Raw genomic sequence first — 23,675 nt, forward strand, 5'->3', positions numbered from 1 at the left:
TGTCTATTGAGATTGTTTTAAACATGAACTCTTGGTAAAATGCACGTTTTGTCTCAGCACGCTCACACATCGAGTATCGGACATGAATCCTGCATGTTTGATTAATAAATCTAAAACAACAATACGATTTAGGGTGAATAATAAATGCAAACACTGTTTTTGATTGGTTATCATTGTAAGTAAATTTGAGCTCACTTGTCGAGTGACACAGCTTTTCTGTGATACTGCCAATCCTCACACATTACTGATACTTTGTGACATAAACCAGACATTTCCCAGTGTATTGACTGAATCAGATGCAGAGCTTTTCTTGAGAAATTGCTGCCGCTGGTGGTTTTAAATCAGGGCTCCTTCATCTATTAGCCTAATAAATCCACGTTTTGGCACTTGGTTATTTTCACTCGTACAGACAGGGGCGTATCCAGGGAGTGGCCTGGGGTGGCACATGCCACCCTTGGAATCTGATTGGCCACCCCAGGTGCCACCACACTAATTTACCTTTAAATAGGCTTTTCATTGTTCACAAAAGGCTTGGGGGTAAAACAACAAAAAGCATAACCATTGGTGCCACCCATGCACAAAGTTGTGCCTCACCTGGGCCACCCCATTGTAAAAGATCTGGACACGCCACTGCGTACAGAGGATTGAAACTTTGCTACGTTCTCCACGGTCTTTTAGAATGTGGCTGGTTTGCAGCAAATTTGGAAACCTCCTTTACTGTGAAGGCAATTGTGATGCTACTTGGCCCAAGCTACTAGTAAAAAAGGGTTTTCTCAGTTATTTTCTTGAGTTTTTTTAGTCTACCACTCGGACCCATGGTCACACTTCATTAGGCCTCATCCAGCTGCTAGAACGCCACACACGCTCATGATGGGGCCCTGACCAAAACCTCACAACAGAAATTTTTGTGAATTTCAAAGCCGTCGTGAGCCTATCACCTTCTATTAAAAGTTAACGATGGACCCACTGCTTTCTTAATACGCACCTGGAGATCTCAACAAGACTCTGCAATGACCATCGTTGTTTTGGTAGATTTTTTTGGCCCATAGGGAGACCTTCCTTCTGTGTAAAGAGAGCTTTAGTAGGGGTGTGTATTGCCAAGAATCTGGCATTATGATAAATATCACAATGCAGAGGAGACGATACGATATTTGCAATAATAAAAGCCAGATGATGTTTGCAAGTTGAATCAAACTGGAAAACTGAGGTGCTTGTAATATTCAGTGTTATCGCAAGATCTCGTTCCAGCAGAATGAAGGCGGTAAGAACTACTGCCACCTTGCAGTCGGAGTTTGAATTGTACCACAAAAAATGTAAATTCTCATTAAAAATAGATACTTGCATCTTAACCTTGACTCAGTATCATAACACAAAATATTGTGATATTTCAGTGTGTCAATATTTTCTGACATCCCTAGGCCTCGGGATGTTAATGTTTAGTTGTTCCGGTTTAGTCTTGCACGAATGAGCATTTCCGGACTACAATACATTTTTTTTCAATCTCACCCTCAAGAAACTCATTATTTCAGCTTTAAAAATTCCAAACACAAATAAATAATTAGATACTGAAATCAATCATGTTTATCCAATGGCTGCACTTTACTGTTCTGCATGTGCCAAACCTGGAGCGTCCCACAACCCAACGGTTAGCTGTGTAGCAACACTGATGACTTCCTGTGGCAGCTTCTCATACTTGCCACAAAATAAATCATAGCACGTTGCCATAGCAACACTTGTGCACAGTTGGTGCACATTCACTTTAATACTTGGGCTAATTCTCATGTTAAATTTCCTGCTTGTGCTGTTTTGCCAGAGATCGGCAGCGTTTCTGAAACAAAAACATCTAGTTAACACAAATTCAGATTTAGGGTTAGTCAAAAACAGCCTTTGCTCCATTTACCATGCAGGTTTTAGACTCTAGCTTGATCCCTTTAGCAGAAAGACTTGTGATTTCAGCCTGTTGAGTCAGACTATAGAAAATGATAGTCTTCCCCTGTGTGCCTGTCCCAACTTGTCCAGCTCTGTCCAGCTTTACTTTTACTGTGTACTCTTGTCTTAAATAACTTTTTAATATACTTTTTATTTCCCTCATGCTTGTCCATGTTCATGTGAGGTTAAAAACAAACGTACTCAAAATGTTTGTTTCTGACAAAGGTAACTTGTAGAGTTTGTGAAGAAGAACTGGATTTCTCTTTGTTTGTAGGCTTGTTCGCTTCACCTTTACCTCCCTGTGCCTGTTACTTACCGAATGATTTAGGGAAAACGTGTTTTACACTGTGTACCAAACGGATCTGAAGGGACAAGGAGATGTGTTCAAAAAATGTTGGATCTTTGAAGACTTCCTGTGCCTCGTCCCGCTGATCCAGTCCCCTCTCTGGTGCCTGAGCCGAGTCAGTCCAGCATTTATCAGTAGTAGTTTTCTTTAGATGAATGTGATGCAGCGTCTTTCTTTGTTCCAGCGTTTCATTTTTAGAGCTTTGTCCTGACAGATGAAGTAAGCTGCTGTCCTCCTGGACATGCAGTGCACATTATCAGTGAGAATGCCTTACTGTATAACCAAACCCACGTGTTCTCCGTCTGGTTATTTTATAACCGCTGCAGTGCTGTTCCCGTACCAAACGTACCTACATTAGATATACACAGAGACTGTAAACAAAAGAAAATATTGTATTTTGCAAATGGTGTATGTATTTTTTTTCCTTGTCAGCCTGATACCTTTAGAATGAGTCTGAGCTACTTAACCTTGTAACTGATTGTGTCATTTGTACCTAATGTATGATAATGCAAGTAAATAAAAGGAGAGATGAGGTCCACACCTAAGCTTTTGGTTTTAAATCGCATTAAGGAATGTTACACTAGTATCTGTTTTAATGTCATTGTCTCTTTGGTCAAGCTTTCTAAGGCCCACACACACACACACACACACGTAGCGAGGTTTTTATAAAACCCAATGTCCTCCCTCACCAATGTAGAAAAATAAGAACAGGTCCACACCACCTTTTACCAAAACAAAAAGTCCAGTGTGTTACGCTCAGCTGTTATATTAGAAAGTGGCACAAGCTTTATTCAGACATGCGTCACATGGAGCAAAATCAGGCATCCATCTCATTTCCCTTGTTCACTTCTTCTTCTCCTTCACTCACTTCTCTCGTCCCCTACTGTCCCCTAGTGGTAGACTCAACACAGTGCAGTAAGGAGCACATTTATAAGCATGCCAAGCCTGTAGGCAGCAGTAGTTTCAGAAACCGGTGTCTTTGCCGAAAAACAATCCTTCCACGTGGAATAACTAGGTGGCTCACAATAACCACCCCTGACATCGTTCTTAACCTGTGGTGTTCTAGAGCAGATGCTAACAACGAAGAATTAGCAAATTTTCACTTTGGACTTTTGAAACAACTGTTTTGATTAAACAGTATCTTCACTTTCATGTGGTTGACAAGCCAATCTGTAGAAAAAGATCTTCGTTTGGTGGAATACATTAGTACATTTATGGCATTAGTGAGCTACAATGACACTTGCTACTTTTTATTCATACATTCATAGATAGTAGACTAAATAATAAACAAAGAGTTTTAGATCTTTTGACGTCGGTTGCTTTGGAAATATAAAATACTACTAAAATTAATACACGTGCAGTAGATATGTAAGTGATGCAAACATGAAGAATTATTTGGGATTATGAAATTCTAATCATTTTCTTTTGCATCAAATTAAAGATTAGTTCAACAGATACATTTAAAAGCACACACATTCGTCCATGTTTTTGAATGCTTTCCAAAGTGTTTCTGCCTGGCTGAGAAGTTGGCTACACCCTGGACAGTGGCCTGGTCTATCAGGGTCACTAAAAAACACATTTTATTATTTATTTTCAGAATCACAAATCAGAGGCACATACATGTTTTTTCTCTGGAATAAAACCAGAGTACTGAGAAAAAAATGCAACGGTAAAACGTGCAGATTCCATTGGGAAACAGGACCTACCAATCAACTGCCACACATCTATATTTATTGCATCAAGACTGTTACTGTGATTCTATTTTTGAACCCTTATTTTTCTTTTTCCAGCCTATGAAAAGGATTGTTTAAACTTGGAACTGTGCCTTTTTAAAGAAAAACATTTAGATGAGCAATAGAACTGATGCGTTGGCAGATAAGACTCATTACATGCAGAGAGGTTTCAAAGAGACAAAAACAGATAAATCTGGTTTTTGCCATTATTTCCTATTGATCATAGAAACTTTTCCTCTAATTTTCTTTCACCTTGATGTCTACAGCATTTTAGAGACTCTTCTGTCTTCTTAATAACTAAATTTATACTCAGATATTTCACACGTCACCTGATGGGTTTCATCGATCATGTTTCCACAAACGAGCACACTTAATTACAGATCATCTCTGAAAGACGGCCAATTACATGACGGCTGCACAGTGAGAAATGATTGGTTGGGTTTTATAAGAGAACGGGAGGATGAAGCAAATCTTTTATGATTTATGTTTATTGTATGAAACAGAACAAAAATACATGATTGAAGCCTAAAATAAGTTTATCTTATCTTACCCTGTAAGGTGTGGTCTTAAGTTTTTGATTTCTCAAATTCATTTTGGTGATATTAAGTGTTTTCCTTTGTTACAGATGTTACTTTTTCCTATCTTTTGTTCCCTTTTAATCATACCTAGTATTTCAGATTTCATGCTCAAATCAGCAAAATAGCAACCATGGAGAATCTCCTCTGACCAAAAACATCAAAAAGGCTCATCTCTCATTTAATTATTTATTTAGATAGTTTGTATACTGAAAAGACAAAAATACATATTTTTTAAAGATTTAAATCATCACTTCACTTCAGAAAAAAACCCAACCAACCATCAAACATGGTGGTGGTAGTTTGATGGTCTAGAGCTGGTTGAAACATTTCAGAGCAATGAAGCATTCATATAAGATTAAAATATTACTGTTGGCACTATGGAGACGTCATTTGTTCTGAAATAGGTTATTTTCTTGAGACATTTTATCAACCAGGAAATAAAACACTTGGATTTGTTGAAAAACGGCCCCCACCAGTGTGAGTTCCACCCAATGATGAATGATAAATGACCCGCACTTGTATAGCGCCTCTCAGAGAAAGGACTCCAAAGCGCTTTACACTACAGTGTATCATTCATCCATTCACACACACATTCACACACTGATGGTGATGAGCTACGATGTAGCCACAGCTGCCCTGGAGCGCACTGACAGAGGCGAGACTGCCGAGCACAGGCGCCGCTGGTCCCTCCGACCGCCACCAGCAGACAAGGTGAGTTAAGTGTCTTGCCCAAGGACACAACAGCAGAATTCTCTGTCCGGAGCAGGGATCGGACCTGCAACCTTCTGATTACTGGACAACCCGCTCTACCTGTTGAGCTACTGTTGCCCCCAGTTCATGACATAGTCCTAGCTCCCCAGTAAAGCATCATGAACCATGAAGAAGAAGACGAAGAAGAAAGTGATGATCCTGCCATCAGGAGCACTGGGACATTACCCGGTGGTCTGGCCACCAAACTGGCCCACTTGGTTGTTGCTGACCATTTCTGGTGATTAAGCTCTTCTTCAGGAAGACTGAACAGATTCCTGTACCTCTCGCAGAGAAAAAGTTTCATGTTCTAAACATTGTCAAAGAGTAAGCTAGATAAGAAAGAAATCACGTCTTCGCAACACCTCGCTTACAACTTGGTGAGAGTGGGGGTTAGTGTTTACAGTCCAGGGGAAAGGGTTCTGGATTCAACACTACATGGATGAGGAGGAATGGTGCATGATGATGTAACACTGTTCTATCCAGCTGTAGGCGATATAGCTTTGTAGACCTGCTGAGGGTCTGCAGCTCAGAGAAGAATGCAAGTGTGGAGCCAAAACCCGCTTTGAGGTGTTTCCATGGTGAAATATTGGTCAAAAGCTCCAAAAAGTGGATTTTGAAGGGGAAATTTAATTACTGGACCAGGTTGGTTTAAAAATGTTTATTAAATTTAATCAGTTCAATCATTTTAATATTTTCTTTGGTTATATTTGTGTCACATTGAATTTAGTTTGCTGAGGAAATCAGTGACAGGGTTGATTCTTTTTGCCATAAAGATTTCGGTAAACTCTTAAATCTTGCTGGATGAATGCCAACGGAGAGTACCTTAAAATGTTTTTTTTCATGATGTTATTTACATATTGTGGGATAACAAAGATTACTTTCTTGACATAAAAATGTTGATAGTTATTTGGACCTAGAAACTGTTTTCCTATATTGTACTGTAATTTATTTTTCAATAACAGCTAAACCATGCAGATTATCAGGAATCAGGACAGTCAGTCATGTTGGAAATAATAAAGGAACAAACTCTTTTATTGATCATCTCCAAGTGGCAGGACAGCAATTTAACTAATTAAACTGGGTGTAAGAGAAGAACCACTCATTTTTGCACCATATTCATATTGTAATCTCAAGAAACCAAGCATAAAAGATAAAGATGAAAAAAACACATGGTAATCCTGAGATAAAGAAAAATAACTTGTCTTTAGAACAATGCTTCAAAATTAATAACAGCAGGATATTCTTGGCTTCATTTGATCTTGATTAGGACTCAAAATTGATTCCTGTTTGTCAATTTCTAAAAATATTTATTTATCTAGCCTTGTGTTCATGACTCAGATCCAGTTACTCCAGTTAGTGACACTTTGCTTCACCCTCACAATAAATTTTTTTTTTCCTCTGCAGCGCTGAGCAGCTTTTATTAGCAAACTGTCAGGAGGCTCTATGATCCTTCCTCAGTAACTGATGTCTTACAAACCATGCAGGTGATGGTGAAGGAAACCGCGGCCCAGTCTGACATTTACTGTTTTGGACACCAATTACTGAACCCCCAAATATAGTGCACTGCACTGGTCAGCAACCAGCTCAAACTTTCATGAGGGAGCTCATAAAAACTTGGTCAGTCATTGTTTCTTCTGCAGGAGTTTAACTCTTACAGCTGAAAGTTGGACGTTCTGTTGTCATGGAGGGAAACAGAAGAGGTGAGAATGTGTGAAAAATGCACTTCTGAGGAAAAATCAGGGAGGCTGGGATGGAAATTTGGGCCACATTGCTATCCAATCAGGTCAATGTGCAGTTTTGTGAAATGCTTAGTCAGATCCAAGCTGATGACGGGTTCCTGCTGATGATGAGTTGATGTTAGTCAGACACTTGCAAGAGATCAGGTGCTATTTACATCTCCCTCCATTTTCCTTAGCTATAACAGAAGGCGTTATTTATTTATTGTGTGACACTCTTTATCTCAACACAAATCATTTTCATAAAGGAGGGTGGTGTCGTAAACAAAAATAAACAAGGAAATAAAGCAAACGAGCAGGAGATTTGTTTTGTTGCACACCAAACCTCTCATCTGTTTGATAAATGATGCTACTGCCCTGACAATGGGAGTTTAATATTACATTAATTTATTTTAGCATTAAGGATTTATAATCCTAATGAATAAAGCACGTGGGTTTATTTTCGTTTGAATGTTTAGATATTTTATGAGCTCCAGTCTGATGATGTTTACTAAAATAACTCGTGCCGTCATCCTCACTCACGTCGCGCTCCTCCACTCACCTGGGGTTGGGAAGAGCGCGGAGCTGAGCTCCACGTGCGTCTCCGCGCGCTCGCTCACTACTGCACCAGCTCCACAGCAGCCGCCAGTTCGGTTCTGTTCTGTTCTGACTCGCATCAAAATCCGGGAAAACAAGAGGGGAGATAAACGCGGAGTTGTTGTCAACGAGTCTTCTCTAAGAAGGTAAACAAATTCATTTGTTTTCGTTGAGCGTCCTGAAGGGAATGGAACCATTAAATCCGTTTTTCCCTTCATGTCAGTGGGCTGCTGAAGTGGACCTCCTTTTATTCTTGCTCCGGAGTGAATGCTATATTTTATTTTCACTTAACTGCTTTCTGGAGCCTTTCATTTGCACAAAAAGCAAAAAACTTCCCATTTATTATCTGTAATAATCAAAAAATGCGATACTCAGAAATGTGGTCAGAAAGAGATCAGGAAGTTAAGAAAAAAACTGAAATACGCAACAACAACAACAAGAACTGAGCTCACGTTCTTATTTCCAGTGTTTATAAACATCCAGATGGTTCCACATCCTACACATTCATGTTCTTTAATAATCAGGTTTACGTTTTAAACTGTTTTTACGGTGGAAACCCGATAGCTGCTTCAGCACCACGGACAGCGACGTCCCTTTAAACCAGATCAGAAAGGATGATGAGTTTAAACTTCTGGCTGATTCCGCAGAAACAGCTGTGCACAAGTGATGCTGTGAATTAGCACTGAGCGAAAGTGGCGCTAATCTGGAGTAGGTTGCTTCCCACTGAAAACTGCGAACCTGATTTAGACTGTTTTGGTGTGGATTAACATTAGGACTGAACCACCCCTGAAGAGATACTGGGCAGCATACTGGAGAAGGATTTGTTTCAAATGTTGAATTGGCGTTTAAAGTTGAGGCCACTAAAAACTGGGATGGAAAAATGACCCAGAATGTGAATGATTACATTAGATTTGAAGCCAAATTATTTTTATTTGTTTGGTTTCAAACCAAATTACAGATTTAAACAATGGCTAATATTTTTACAAATTCACTTTAATTGGCAGATAATAGAATATTGACTTTGATACAATGAAAGTGTGAACGATTATAAAATTCAGTTTTTGATTAAAACTCCTAATTTTATGTTATTTGAAACAAATATTTCTACTGTTTGAACTAAATGTTGCCAAAAATAAATGAATTAAACTACAACTATCAGTTCTTTATTTATTAGTTTATTTTTTATGACATAGAAAATTAAAATATTTTTGCTTCAGTGAAATGGTATTTACAAAAAAAGTTCAAGATTTGGTTATTTTAGTTTGAAACTCATCAAAAGTTGTTGCTTTTGTCTTTTCCTCAAAGTACATGGTTTGTAGGTCTAAGCCAAATGCTGACACATATTCTGGCTTCAGTGGTAAAATATTTTAGTACCAGTTCTTCAGAGGAAATATCTCTAAAACCAGCACTTGTGGATATTTACGCTCAGAAAAACATCCAAATTAATTGTTTCAGCTGATGTGAATATAGTTGTTCAGTCTGCTTTGTATCAAAACTTGGTTTTTGTGTTTCAGTTTGAGTTTAATTTTCACTAAAGCTCATTTGTCCAAATTTTGTTTAGGTTCTTTTCTTTTTTTCCTCAAGGTTTGTTCATTTAATGCTAGTCACAACATTTTTTCTTAGACATTAATGAAAGATTTTAAACTCTTTCTTGGAGTTTATGCTGATTCTATTGCAGGAATTTAATGGCTATTCATATTTAGACAGTACATGCTACAGTCCATTCAATGTATAACACATGAACCCCGACTTTGGCCTCTTCACTTCCAACAATTTGCCTTAAATTTGCAGCACTGCTGTTTGCTGAAATTTAAATCAAAAATCAAATCCAGAGCTACAGGTTGCCTTAGTAAAAAATGCCTGATGCACAGAAGGCTTCCAGAGAAGCATTGCCATGTTTAAAGTTACTTCTGTAAATAAGACAGTTGAAATATTTTAGAAAATGTAAACGTAACCATCAACATGCATTAGAACTAAACAAGCACCTCCTAGTGGTCAGCTGCGATGTCAGTTACTGGATTATTGAAAGCATCACAATTGTGTCCAGATTTGTAGTTTGGGACTTTCACACCACCATCCTGCTTACAGACTGGACCCAAAAACACTCTTTAAGCCCAATCCAAATGGTAGGATTATAAAAACAGATTTTTGACCTGCCCCGCCCTTTCCCACGATCCTTGTAACAGCTCTAAAGATACTCTTATAAGATAATCCTGCCTTATGTGGTGTGTTACAAGTGCTCTGGTAACAAAACACTTCTGGCCAATCACAGTGCTCTGTATGTAGAGAGGCATTGGGCTGGCTTAGCTCCAGAGCTGTGATGAAGAAAAACTACAAAAATACTAGCTCAGAAACTGTGTTAATTTGAAACAGCGTTGGCATCAACTTTAGATTATTTAGACTTAAGATAGAGGTACTAAAGTCATTTATTATGAAAAAGGATGCATTTGCTTATTCTTCTTCCTTGATGTATAACAGACTGCCCCGCTGACCGATTTAGCAATGAATCCGTCACATATTTGTTGGTCTGATTGGTCCTAGTGTTGTCCAATAGCATGTGGAGACAGTTTGACAGACAACCATAGATCCCGCCACACTACTGAGCTCTGTCTATGGGTCGTAGCCAGACTATAAATTTACATATGGATGCCTTGCCAGGCTACTTATTTATTAGACCTTTACCAAGATTTTGGCTCATCAGTGACTGCATACTATAGTGAAATTGCCCTGTCTATAGAGCATCTTCATGAGAAATGATTCAAATAAAAACACCCACATGGCTCTCTTGCTCTCCCGCCCGCAGTGCAGTTTGTGCCTGCTTGGCTGCACATTTAAGTCTTAAACATGATGTATTTGTGTGTAATGTTTTTGTCTTGTTTTCCCTCCATCGCCGCTCCTGCATGTAAAAAGCACTTCCAAATGGAAAGACGTGTTTTGTGACTTTTTCATTAGTCCATTCATGCTTAACTAATTTGGAGGTTTCTCTGTATTGCGTTGCCAGGCAACAGGGCCATGTCAAGCTCCAATTAAATGGCAGACTTGTTCTTACAACAAACACAGGGAAATGGATGTTAGTGCTTTTGCTGCAAGTCACTGTTTTGATGCCACAACTAAGTGAGTGTAAACCCTTTCAGAAAATCATGGTGCGCTGTTGAATAAAGGGTTAAATTAAAATATCAAACTTCCTCCTAATGAATCATGATGAATCAAATTAAAAGAAATGTACATTCAGCTGATTATGGTGTGATAATGTCTCATCCAATCATTGTTTATGACTTTCAAAAGACACCAAAGTTGACAGGAAATCTCAGAAGAGACTTGCCATTAGTTTAGAGGAGATTGTGAATGACAGTTCAAAGTCAGAATCATTTGCTAAAAAGGCGCAAGGGAACTGCCTCTGGAACAGCTTGTAAAACACAGGCTGGATGCTCCGTTCGGCTAAAATAATCTGGTAAGAAGAGATGTTCGGTTTTCATGCAGGGTCTAAAGGTTTGGGGAAAAAATGTCTCATAAGATCAAATGTTTTAACTGCTAATGTGCAAAACATCCCCAAAAAACATTTTATGGTTATGCTTTATCGCAAAAAAGAAAGTATAAAAAGAAAATCAAGTGGTCATTCTTCTCTGCTGGATGGGTAGTGTTTGGTCAATTTGAACAATATTAATTCTTCTAATATGGGTGGGAATAACTCAAAGGGTTAGCTGTGCAATCTCCAAACTTATTTTACTGGGCAACTGATGATGATGATGATGATGATGATGATGATGATGATAAATGGCACTAAAGATAATCTTATCAGATTGTCCTACGGTGTGTGGTGCGTTAAGAGTGTTCTGGTCAGCTCTGGAGCATGTCAGGGTCACTCTGATCATAAATCCAGGCTTTCAAACATGTTGGGTTTTATTGGTTCAATTTTTGGGTACAAACTAGCATGCTGGCCAATGAATGTGATGTGTAGCCAATCAGAAAGAGAGGTGATGGAAGTGCGCTGCACGCTCATCCTACTCCACCATGTTTGTTTACTCCGAAGTCCTGTTTCATCGCACAAAATTGACTTTGAGCTGTGATTGTGTGTAAAGTCAGTTTGTGTGTAGTTTTTGCTGTTAACTAACATATCCTTACTGACCAAATCAAGAATAGTTATTTGGCAATCTGCTGCCAGTCTGACTTCTTGATAGCCAGAGTTGTTGGACAATTTTTGTTCCCCGTCTCAGAAACATTTTTAGCTGTTTATGACAGAATTGGAATTGGAAAGCTCATAGATGTAAGTTTTAACTTGAAGGGAAAATCTGGTATGTTGGCTTGAGACCTCTATTCTAGCAATAAACTAACAGACATAACTGGATCAGCTGTTAACCAACTTTACTGTATGAATGGAGAAAATAAATCACTAGCAATCCCCAATAAGGATAAAATTCTGAAAAAAGACAAATCCTCAGGATACTTGGTCGAAGTTTGTATTTATGACATTTTTCCCCCTTAAGCACTGCACAAACTCCACCAGTGCCAATTTGCTTCCAGCTATCAGAGGTCAAAAATCCACAAACATGCTCAAAAAATCTGAAACTCGGTTTTCAGCCCTCTCACAAAAAGAGACCTAGCTGCCTCACACTTAGAAGTTCCTGAATCTCACAAAATAATTAAAAATAAGTGAAAAAAAATCCATTTTCAAAAGGTCCAAGCCTTTGCTGTGCATATGAGGGGAATTACGAAACATCCTGGTACATCGCTGGTAAATTGGAAGAGGGCTCCTTTAATTTCAAACTGTAGACTTTCCACTTCTGAATCCATTTTCATTTTCTTTCTTTTTTTTTCAAAGTGGTGAAGTGCGCTGAAGATTATTGTTTTAGCCAGTTATCATGAGGTCATGCCCTTCTAACTGGTCTTCCAGCCTGTACTGTGAGACCTCTATAAATGGTACAGAACGCAGCAGCGCGTCTGGTCTTCAATCAGCCAAAAAGAGCACATGTCACCCCTCTGTTCATTGAGCTCCACTGATTACCGCTAGCAGCACGCATCAAATTCAAATTGCTAACACTAGCATTCAAAGTCCGAGATGGTACGGCTCCCATCTACCTGAATCCTCTTGCAAAGGCTTACGTCTTGGCCCGGCCGCTCCGGTCAACATAGGGTCGTCGGCTAGCAGTGCCTACACCACGCTCATGACAATCCAGACTCTTCTCATGCATCGTTCCACAAATGTGGAATGACCTACCAAGCACTACCAGAACAGTGGCTTCCTTTTCAATTTTCAAGAAACTCCTGAAGACCCTGCTCTTCAGAGAGCATCTTCTTAACCAGCACCCTCCCTGCACCCCTCCCCCCTCTCTACTGTCCACTCCTTGTTCCCTCCTCTCCATGATTGATGTCATGTTGTTGTTATTGTTGTTGTTAGCCTCAAGGGCAACATGCCGATTATCACTTGTAAGTCGCTTTGGACAAAAGCGTCTGCTAAATACATAAACAAACATAAACAAATAGAAGCCTGAAGCTTGAAATAGAGTCTGCAGAGTGAAAAATTATACAATCAACTGAGAAACCAGAACTACTCTTGGATATAAAAGGCAGAACCTGTGGCAGAAGTCCATGAAGTGGTGGCACAGATGCTGGAAGATGTTTTGTGTTAAGTGGAGCTTAAAACGTCTGGATCCGACAAGCGTCCCAAAAACACAGTAGCTCACCCAGTAAGGAGATCATGTCTCATGACTGCCTCCGTGATATGGTACCAAATGAGAGCAAATTTCTCTTCCTGTATTTAAATCCACTTGCCTTGAGAAGTGGACTTGGAATCAGTCAGAGTTCATCCATCCTTTTCTACCATAACAATAAACCTGACTATCTTAAAAGGGATACTTTGCAACTTTTCATATTTTTAAATAATTTTCATAAGCATGTATGTGCTAAAACCACCCTTTACATGGTTAATGAAAACGACACTCAGACCCCTGCCACCCTCTGTGGCCAGAATAGTGCGCTTGCAATTTCAGTGTGGCGGGCTGACAGCTGTTGGACTAAGGAAAAATTAAGCTGACATACCTGGTGCTGCAGTCTGCTTCCAGCATGTTTTTGTTTGTGAGCTAAATGTTTAATTTAGTAATGAATTGATCCTGTAGACACTAATGAAGGCTGAGGAGACATTTTAGCTGTTAGATTATGATAAAATGGCCTGTATTTTCTTAGTGCCTTCTTAGGGTTCTGCAACCCCACAAGGTGCTTCACAACACAATCATTCACCCATTCACATGCTAGTGATGATGAACTACGATACAGCCACAGCTACCCAGGGGTGCACTGACAGAGTTGAGGCCTGCCAAACACAGGCACCACCGGTCCCGCCAATCACCACAAGCAGCATGCAAGGCAGGTTAGGTGTCTTGCCCAAGGACACAACAGCAGCAGCATTCTCTGTTGGGAGCCAGGATGGAATCTGCAACTTTCCAATCACTGGACAACCCCCTCTACCCCATGAGCTGTCGCTGTGTTTGAAAGTGTTTAAATGACAAACGCACAGCAGAGATTTTTGCTTTCGGTTTTACCACAGAGAATTAATAACAGACACTAGGGGGTGCTAAAAGCATGCAAAACTTCCTTGTGTGCCTTTGGGTCAGCAATCTTCCACCTTTCAGGAATTGTTTATACATGTTTAGAAATTCATAAAAGTGATAGTCTAACTCTGCACTGTGGTATAATGTTGGCAATATTTGTTTGGCTAAGCCCACTCTCCATCCCGTAATATTCAATGTGAACTGAGCGCCATCAGCATTAGCCAATAGGGAGCCTAAGTCACGCCCATCTACTTCCAGACCATGGGTCCCCGGAAAAACGAAAAAAATGAATGCAAGTCAATGGAGCTAAAAATGTTATTTCCTAATTCTGTTTTGTTGTGTGCCATGGATTTCACTTTTGTTATCTGTGAAATTCAAAGGCGCATTTTGATGCCAAAAAAGCGCTTATTTTCAAACGGGGTTAAACATTATCTTAGGTTGTGTGTTAGAATAAGTCCAGGACTACAAACAAAACAAAAAAATGAATACAAGACAATGGGGCTAAAAATGCAATTCTCTAATTCCGTTTGTTGTGTTTCATGGATTTCATATATAATGTCCGTTAATTTTAAACATGCATTTTGATGCCAAGAATGCTCTTATTTTCTAATAAGAAAATACGACGTTATTTTACATTATGTGTGAAAATTCGTCCACTACAAATGCGCATCACCAAAGTGACATCACCAAACCAGACATGGAGAAAAGTAGGGTTCAGCAAACTTTAAACCCTTCCTTGAGGAGGAAAGAACCACCATAAATTTGGCCACGTGGTAAGTAGCAGCTACGCTAGGGGAGAGGAAATTCTACGACGTGCTGATGTCTGATTTGTAGTCAAGCTAATTGCAAATTTTTACAAGCTGATGAATCTCAAAATACATGACAGGCGTGGTCGAAACTCACTTCATTTCTTTCATTAAAATTGAAGTACAACATATGTGTGATCCATGCAGTGCATAAGGCAAAGCAGATTAGAAAATAACTCTTTTAGCCCCGTTGGCTTGCATTCATTTTTTCGATCCTATGGGGACCCATGAGCCGACCAGAAAGGGAGGAGACTTAGACTCCCTGTAGCGTTAGACATCCACCTATGTACAGATGTCAATCACAGAGCATGTTTGAGCGTTTCTGGAAGTACCTAAAATGATGCAGAGTTTGCAACATTTCTTATGGAAAAGTAAGACTTTAAAAAACATATTTATAAATAAAAACAGAATAAAGTGAGAATAACAATCATTGTCAAACTATGCATTTTTAGCTCTGTTGGTCAGCTAGAGGAGAGAGATGTCGCTTCCAGCCATAATCATGGCAGTAGGAAGAGAGGTGTGACGCATTTTTTCTGGCTCTCGATGGTGAAAAACGCTAAATTTCTGCTTTGAGGCATGTAGGTTTAAAATTTAGACTATAGTGTAACGGATTTCAGTCTCAGCTGGAGCTTTGTCTCTCCTTATCCATCTGTCAGATTTCTCCAGAAATCCAAAACTGAATAAATATAGGCTGCCGTTAAGAGTCAGCATCTGCATGACTGGGATTCACATAGTGTCCCTGTTACTGGTTTCAATTCAAGATGCTGCTTGTCTACAAAGCCCTTATGGATTAAGCCCCATCTTATCTTTCTGAGCTGCTCTTCCCATACGTGCCCACCTAATCTCTGGTCTGCTGTGTTAAGCTTCATCACCCTAACCCCAAACATGACAAAGAGGGAGCAGCAACTGGACAAATGGATAAATATGTAAGAGTTACAGATAAAACCAAGGTTAGCCGGTGCTCTAAGGATCAAACTTTTCATTTCACTGATCTAAATGTGTGTTTTTTTAAAGACAACAAAGCAACAATGCACCAAAATAACAGCGTTTTTCACTTATTCAGATTTGTATCAGTTATCCCGTCATTATTCTTCCTCACTTTTGTGTCATGGCCATGTCAGATCCATCACTTCCTCCCTAGGTAGCTACAACAGAGTATTTCTACCATTTCAGGCTGAGACTTTCAGATGATCACAGAGAGTTTAAACCATGAAATGAAAATGTGATTTGAAGGAGACTTTGAACCAGAATTTGGTTAACCAAGTCCAAGTCAGTAATAATTTTTTATGACTCACAGTCTGTTTTAATATTAAATACTTGAGATTGCTTAAAATGTTTGAGCTACCTCTGTTGGGCGCACATGTGAGGACAGAGTCTGAGAACTAAGTTTAAATAAATACCCGTCAGAACTAAAACCAAAAGCTGATTAGTGCGCAATAAAAATAAATAAAACAAAACCGCAACAAACAAATCTGGCAGGAAAATCAACACACTGAGGAGTATTTATGCAGGGAGGGCTGATTAGTGGATGGCAAATAGGTGTTACAGGTGAGTAACAGGTGTGAGAGGAAAAAAACCTCAAACCTAAAACTAAGGCCTAGTCCACACGTAGCCGGGTTTTTTAAAAACGAATATCCGCCCCTCCAAAAACTTGCATCCACACCACCTCGTTTAAAAAAACAAACTCTGTCCACACGTACCCGGATAAATACGTTGTTAAGGACATGCCAGACCTGTAGGCGGCAGTACTTCCCCCGTTCTTAACCTCGTCCTTCGTCTGTGGTCTTCCACAAGGAGCAGTAATTCCACTTGCAAAAACAAACAAGCAAAAAGCGCTTGGACCATTGAAAAAGCGAGCGCAGCTCTGAGGGCATCCATGCTGTCGGCTAGTGTAAACACAGGTCGCACACGTGATGTCAGCATTTTTTTGTCGCGGAAAGTGACGTTGCGGACCTTAAAACTCCGGTTTTGTCCGTCCACACGCAGACACCCAAAACGGAGAAAACGCAGATCTTCACTTTGGCCGGAGTTTTTAAAAAACTCCGTTTTCGTGTGAAAAAACTCAGTTTTCGTGTGGATGACAGGCCAACACGTAGAAAAACATCTACGTTTTGGCAGATCCCCGGCCCGGCTACGTGTGGACAGGGCCTGAATCCAAAGGCTCATAACGGAGGCAACTGGACTTCTTTGGTTTTTTGAAGACGCTTTGCTTCAAATTCGAAGAGCTTTGTCAATTCTAAACTAAATTTAAAAAAAGACAAAAAACAAACTTTCTACAGTTTTGTCAGTTGGAAGTTAATACCTCACGGATGTTTGATGAATGAATGATTTTAAACTTGATGTCTCTTTGTGTATGAAACTGTTATCGCAGACCTCAGCTGCCCGCTGAAATGGGCTCGCCAGCGTCGCCCAGCTGTGTCCGTCTCTCCTCCGTCATGCATTAGGCCACCTCTGTCCTCAGGCCTCTCCGGCCGTCCCTAGCAACACCACCCAACAGGAACAAACTCACACTGTGTGCGTTGCCTGTCCACATCAGAGGCAGCAAAGGGACGGCACTCACAGCCACAGGAACTAGGTCAATAAACACACCAAAAGAGATCTGCTCCGTGACACTGACGACCCCTTACCAGAGATGGACAGACACACAAATTCAGATTAGGACATCGAATCAGAGTGTCGGTTGTTTGCCGTGATTTCTCACTCATGTCTGACAAGTTTAGCTCACCTTGAGCTTTAAAGCAGACTGAGTTTGGTCAAGTAATGCTAAAAAAAAGTACTTTCAAATCATCCTTTTGTTGCTGTAATTAACAGCAGAGACATAAAGATGGTCTTAGAAATATAAATATTAAGACAAAACAGTTGCAGCATCTTGTACAAAAACTAAGAACATAAATAAATTTTTAAGCCAAAATCACGTTTGTGTTTCTTTACTTTGCAGTGAGCATTTTGGATTCAGGTTGCCAGGAAGCTGCGTGCAGATTAAGATGGCAGACAGCAAAGACATCGCCCTACTTTTGGCGATGACATGCCCTTTACTCCGGCGATGGTTTATATATGTCTGCTTGACTCTATAGCAGCGTGTCTCCTGGGTCCACAGGGAAGACGCTCTGCATCAAGATGATCCAGGATTTTAGCACGACTGGTTCGTTTTTCATGCTTTGATACTCTGAAAATAGACAGGAGACGTGATGATTTTCAGACCATTCTTCTTTTAACCTATGGTTTTTTTTGTTTGTTATTTTGATCCAAATGTTTTTTCCCCAAGAGGATTTTTGTGTTTGCCCAAGCTTCAGTCCCATTGGCTTTGAACGTTTAATGAGAAACATTTCTCTATGAACATAATATCCTTTTCCCACCTGAGATAAGTAACCAAACCGTCCTTTAGAAACCAGATCAATGAAAGGAATAATTGAAATTCATGAAGGTTTTAATATCGAGATGCTTTGTGGGTGAATGAACGTGCTCTCATCCTAGAACCGCTCCAAACAAATGCCCATTCACTCGCTTTTATTTATTCATTCCTTTGTGCTAGTTTTTATTATGAAGAAAAGCTAAATGAGTTGGATGTAAATTTACTAAACTGTATTTTAGACAATTATAAAACGTTGCTGTAGATTTCTGTCTAGAAACAGTCTGTCTTCACACTCTGAACAAATCCTGTTAAAGCTCAATTAATTATCAAGCATCCTGAAGATTATGTCTTTTTATTGTGCAATGCTTTTTGTTATTTGTTGATTTTAAACGACAATTTCATCGACTAATTAAAAAAAGCAATTAAAGAATACAAAAAAGAATAAAGAAACAATTAAGTCATGAATTTTCTTAATAAAACACATTATTTGGAAAGCCAAGTTCAGTTTTACCAAGCATTAAGAAATCACTTCAACAGAACCTGTGTGACAACGTGGAGTCGGCTAAACGATCTCAAAAAGCAAGACGTTATGCCTTGTTGTAAATTCAAGAACAAAAGAACCCAGAACAACATGGGGTGGTATGTTTCAGGGTCAAAGGTCATGATTCAGTAATAAGAAAGGAGTGGGGAGGATAACCTGGAATGCAATAAACCTGGGTTTGATGTGTTTTAAATAATAACAAATATGTTAAAATAAAACAAAACAGTTTTAAATTAGTTATTCAGTTGAACCAAAACACTACAGTCCATCCCAAAAAATTAAAGTTTGCCATGGTGCAACAAAGAAGAAGACCAGTTCAGACTCCAGAGGCGAGCAGGCAAACTAAAGTGACGTCTGTTAAATAACTATAACAGCAGGAACATGAGGAGCACAAAATACCACAAGGGGACCCAACAAGGAAGGGATGCCAATCAAGCCTTTTCCTTCTAGCCCCAACTCTCTTGAGTTGTCACTGCAGTTTTCAGGAGTTGGTTGAAGACTTGCATTGCTTGGCTTTCATGTAAGATAATTTGTGGCTCTTATTTTTTAAATGTTTTAAAGTCTAGTTTTAATGTATTTTGAATTAACGTAAATAGATCTTTTTTATGCTGTTTTATTATTGCTCGTCTTTCTTTTTTTCTATGATCTTGTTGTTTGTGCTGTTCAGCCATGGACGTACGTTTGACTTTAGAGGCGGGGGGAGGGCACAACTGGCATGAGGACCAGAAGGGGGGGGGGGGGGGGGTCTTTACAGTAAGTATACAAAAAATACGTATAAATCTACAGCCTAGAGGCTATTTGTGCAATGTCAGGAATGCAGAACTGTCAAGTATGCAGGTGGCAGGAACGGCCAATCACAGGTTAGCAAGTATCAGCAGAGCCAATAGGGATCCTAAATCACACCCATCTACTTCCGGACCATGGGTCCCTGGAGGAACGAAAAAATGAATGCAAGTCAACGGGGCTAAAAACAATATTTTCTAATTCCGCTTATTATGTGCATCCGTGAATTTTAAAGACGCACTTTGATACCCAGAATGCGCTTTTTTCGAACGGGAGGAAACTTTATTTTAGGTTTTGTGTGAAAATAAGTCCAGGACTACAAATGCGCGTCACCAAAGTGACGTCATCAAACCAGACATGGAGATAAACAGCTGTGAGTTTAGGGATGGGTTGGGGTGGGTTGCTTTGCTCAGCGTTGGGCGGGAGAGCCTGCTCATCAGCACCCCAGTAGAAAGGGCCGAACTCTGGGAACCGGTGATGGTTGTACCCATTGTGCAGCAGTACCAGGACCAGAGTGAATAGGATATGTATGGGGAGCAAGAGTGGGCGTCTGGCGTGCATTTTTGTACATTTAAGATTGTATGTGTATGTGTGAGCATGAGGGAGGGAGTGTGTGACTGTGTGTATGACTGTATATTTCAGGTGGGGCCTTTGACTCCTCCCCTCTCCTAGACTTCTTTTGATGATATACATCTTCGTCTCCCCTCCCCCTGCCACATTAGGTGTGGAGTGCGGTGCCTTGGTCCGCCTGAGTGTTCGTGGCTCCCGGGTCAGGGGGTTTAAGACTTTTGGCGTCTGCCTGATTGATCCCGGTGGCTGCCTGGTGGGATCTGAGTCCCACGGCTCTGCTGGGTCCCGGTGAGGCTGGTCGCCTCTGGGTCCCAGGTCGCTGGATTCCAGGCTCGGCCGGCTAGGGGGTGGGAGGCTGCGGCCGGGCCTGTGGGCTTGCCGCCGATATCTCCCGGGACTCTGCCGGCTGCTGGTTGTGGCCCCCAGGGGCAATCCTCTGCGCCTCTTGAGAGGGGCAGGGGCTTCTCTGGTTGCAGTCTCCCTCGGGTCCCTATGCTCTGGGGCAGCTCCTAGATCTCTGGGATTTGGAGCTCCTTCCATCTCCTACACATCTTTGGGGGGCAGATCTGTGGCCCCTCACACTCTCTATTGGACGCTCCTATAGAGAAACCTTACATAAACAAGCGCGTGTACACACACAGGTGCTCACATGGTGCTCTCAAAAGTATGGACTTGGGCACGTTCAACACATGTCTTAAGGCTGTGGTTGGCACTAAATGCACTGTGATTTATTATAGTGATTGTTCAGTAAAACAACGTTGAATTTACATTTTTTCATCAAGTTGACGCAGTGATAGCTTGCTCCTGTTGTATTGTGCGTCCCTTTTCTGCAGGTCTAGAAGCAGACTCTTGTTCATCATTGATTGTTTATTCTTGCCCCCCCCCCCACCCCCCCACCCCCCCGTCTCCGAGTCTGGTCTGAATTACACAGCATTCAAAAAACAACAACAATAAAGTTTTAAGTATCAGGCGTGACATTAAAAGCAGAAGCTTTGATGCTCCACCTGAGAGTAAATCTGTAAGGCTTGTCACCAGCATTCAGACATTAATTCTGTTTGCTTCACAGCCAGACAGGACACGGTAAAAAAATAAATAAAATAAAAATAATTTTAAAGACGCACTTTGATACCAGGAATGTGCTCTTTTCAAACGGGAGGAAACGTTATTTTAGGTTTTGTGTGAAAATAAGTCCAGGACTACAAATACACATCACTAAAGTGACATCATCAAACCAGACACGGAGAAAAACAGCTGTAAGTTTAGCGAACTTGAAATCCTTCTTTCAGGGGGAAAGAACCAGCATAAATCTGTCCATTTGGCAAGTAGCAGCTACGAAACACCCATCATTAGTTTTCATTTAAATTGCAGTATAACATACAATATATGTGATCCACGGTCTTAGGCTAAGCAGATTAGAAAATAGCTCTTTTAGCCATGTTGTTCTTCCGGGGACCCGTGAGCTGACCGGAAAGGGAGGAGAATCAGGCTCTCTAATGGGAAACAGGCTTCAACACAAGTGGTTGTTTTCCGCTTGTTCCTAGTGCTCCACCACTGTTATTAATGTAGCGTAACATTGTTTTTGGATGATAAAAAGTTCAGGGGACAAAAATGTACTTTGGAAAAAGTGTGTGTGTGTGTGTGTGTGTGTGTGTGTGTGGGGGGGGGGGGGGGGGGTCCCTGTCCCCCAAAAACTACGTCCATGGGTTCAGCGCCTTGGGCTCCCACAAAGGAAGTGGAAGGCGCTATGTAAATACAATTTAATTGATTGATTAATTGATTGAAACAGGAGTTTAAAAACAAAGGGAAGTGAAGGGAGCTGAGGTGAGAACAGGTGTGCGTGCTTACCAGTGGGAGAATGATTGTCCAATGATAAACAGCTGTGAAATAATCACTTAGAAAGAAGAAAGAAGAAGAAGAAAATATCATTTCTATAGCGCCTCTCAAGATAAAAATCACGAGGCGCTTCACAAAATCAAAAAAATGTAAAAATATAAAAAAGCATTTAGAAAATGTTTAATATATTTAAAATGAGCAAAAATAGGCAATTGGGATTTAAAAGAAAAAATGTTAAGAAAGAGACAGAGTGAATAGGAAAGAGGGTAGTCAGTGGATCCTGAGGAAGGTGGAATAGGTGGGGAGAGCAGAATAAAGAGAGATGGGGTGACAAAGGTCAGACGAAAGCCAGCTTGAACAAGTGAGTCTTCAGCTGCTTTTTAAAGGAGACCACTGATCTCAGGCTCAGGGGGGGAGAGTTCCAGAGTCTTGGGCCACAGCAGCCTTAGTTTCTTACAATTTCTACTAAAGTTTATAAAATGGTCACTAGATGAACTATTACATTACTAAGTAAGCATAAAATATTAGAAAATGTAAATTGTCATATAGTAAAAAACTGCAAACCCTTTTTTGCCTACTTGGTCTAAAAGCCGTGAGCATTTGTTGATGTAAAAAAACATTTAGTTTCACCAAAATCCCCAACATCAGCATTTTTTCTCTGTCTTCTGTTTGTCAAGGCTTCTTACTTCTAGTTAACATTCAAATGAACACGTCACTAATTTGTTCCAGAGGAGCTTCGGTTGCAGCCATGATACAAAGTCTCAGTCTGTAGAGATGTAGATGTGAGATGCCAAGCTCAAAATCCTATCACACATTCCCTCCACCTTCCCAGTTCCTCTGTTCTCAGTGTGACTGCACGCTGGGAACTCTTTATGCAGAATCCATTCTTTCCGTGGAGTGTGTGGCGCTTGACTTTTCACAAACCGATCCATGTGGTTTTGTGTGCGGCGCATTCATTCAATGACACTTCCTTGACAGCGTCTATAGCTCGTATTCCTTCACATCACCAGTGTACAAAAAAGAGAAAACAGTGCATTATAAGCAATTTGTGTCGATATTTGAGCCAGACATTTCTGCTGGGATTTAAATGATTCAATGGATATTTCTAGCAAACAAAGCAAAGTTCAGTCAAGGAGACATTTAATTCAGTGTTCTCTTCTGAACCATCTACTCGTACTTTTATCCAGTAAAATGTACCTCATGGAGTCATTTTAGGATCTGTTTAGCTTTAGCTGCAGACCCTTGTTAACCCGTCTCCATGGGTATTTAATTAATTGACAAATTAGTTTGAAAGAAGATGAAGTAATAATTAACCCCAGAAGCACTCAGTTAAGAAAGTAATCATGGAAATTACAGCACCAATAGTAATAATGTAATCGTATCTCAAGAGACGGGTTACCTTTTTTCTCTTTCATTCAATTCAATTCAATTCAATTCAAAAATACTTTATTAATCCCAGAGGGAAACTGATTGCTGTAGTAGCTCAGAATAATAATAATAATCAAGTCATCAAAGAGTTGTTGTATATTACAATGGCTGTTGGCAGGAAGGATCTCCAGTAGCGGTCAGTGTTGCAGCCAAACTGAAGAAGCCTCTG

At 40.2% G+C, this 23,675-nt stretch overlaps 1 protein-coding gene across 2 annotated transcripts in view; it reads left to right on the forward strand.

Moving 5' to 3' along the window:
- The first annotated feature begins 7,608 nt into the window (after nucleotides 1–7,608).
- Nucleotides 7,609–23,675, forward strand: part of LOC107391664 (voltage-dependent calcium channel gamma-5 subunit) — a 33,067-nt gene continuing 17,000 nt past the window's right edge. Inside the window, exon 1 of one of the 2 annotated variants that reach the window (XM_015969074.3) lies at nucleotides 7,609–7,794. The gene's annotated coding sequence lies outside the window, so the exon portion shown is untranslated. Of the gene's footprint in view, nucleotides 7,795–18,980; nucleotides 19,413–23,675 lie in introns of those variants that run through there. The other variant, XM_054744869.2, reaches the window with a different exon arrangement.

This window comes from Nothobranchius furzeri, chromosome 4 (assembly GCF_043380555.1).
Source record: "Nothobranchius furzeri strain GRZ-AD chromosome 4, NfurGRZ-RIMD1, whole genome shotgun sequence".
Classification (NCBI taxonomy): Eukaryota; Metazoa; Chordata; class Actinopteri; order Cyprinodontiformes; family Nothobranchiidae; genus Nothobranchius; species Nothobranchius furzeri.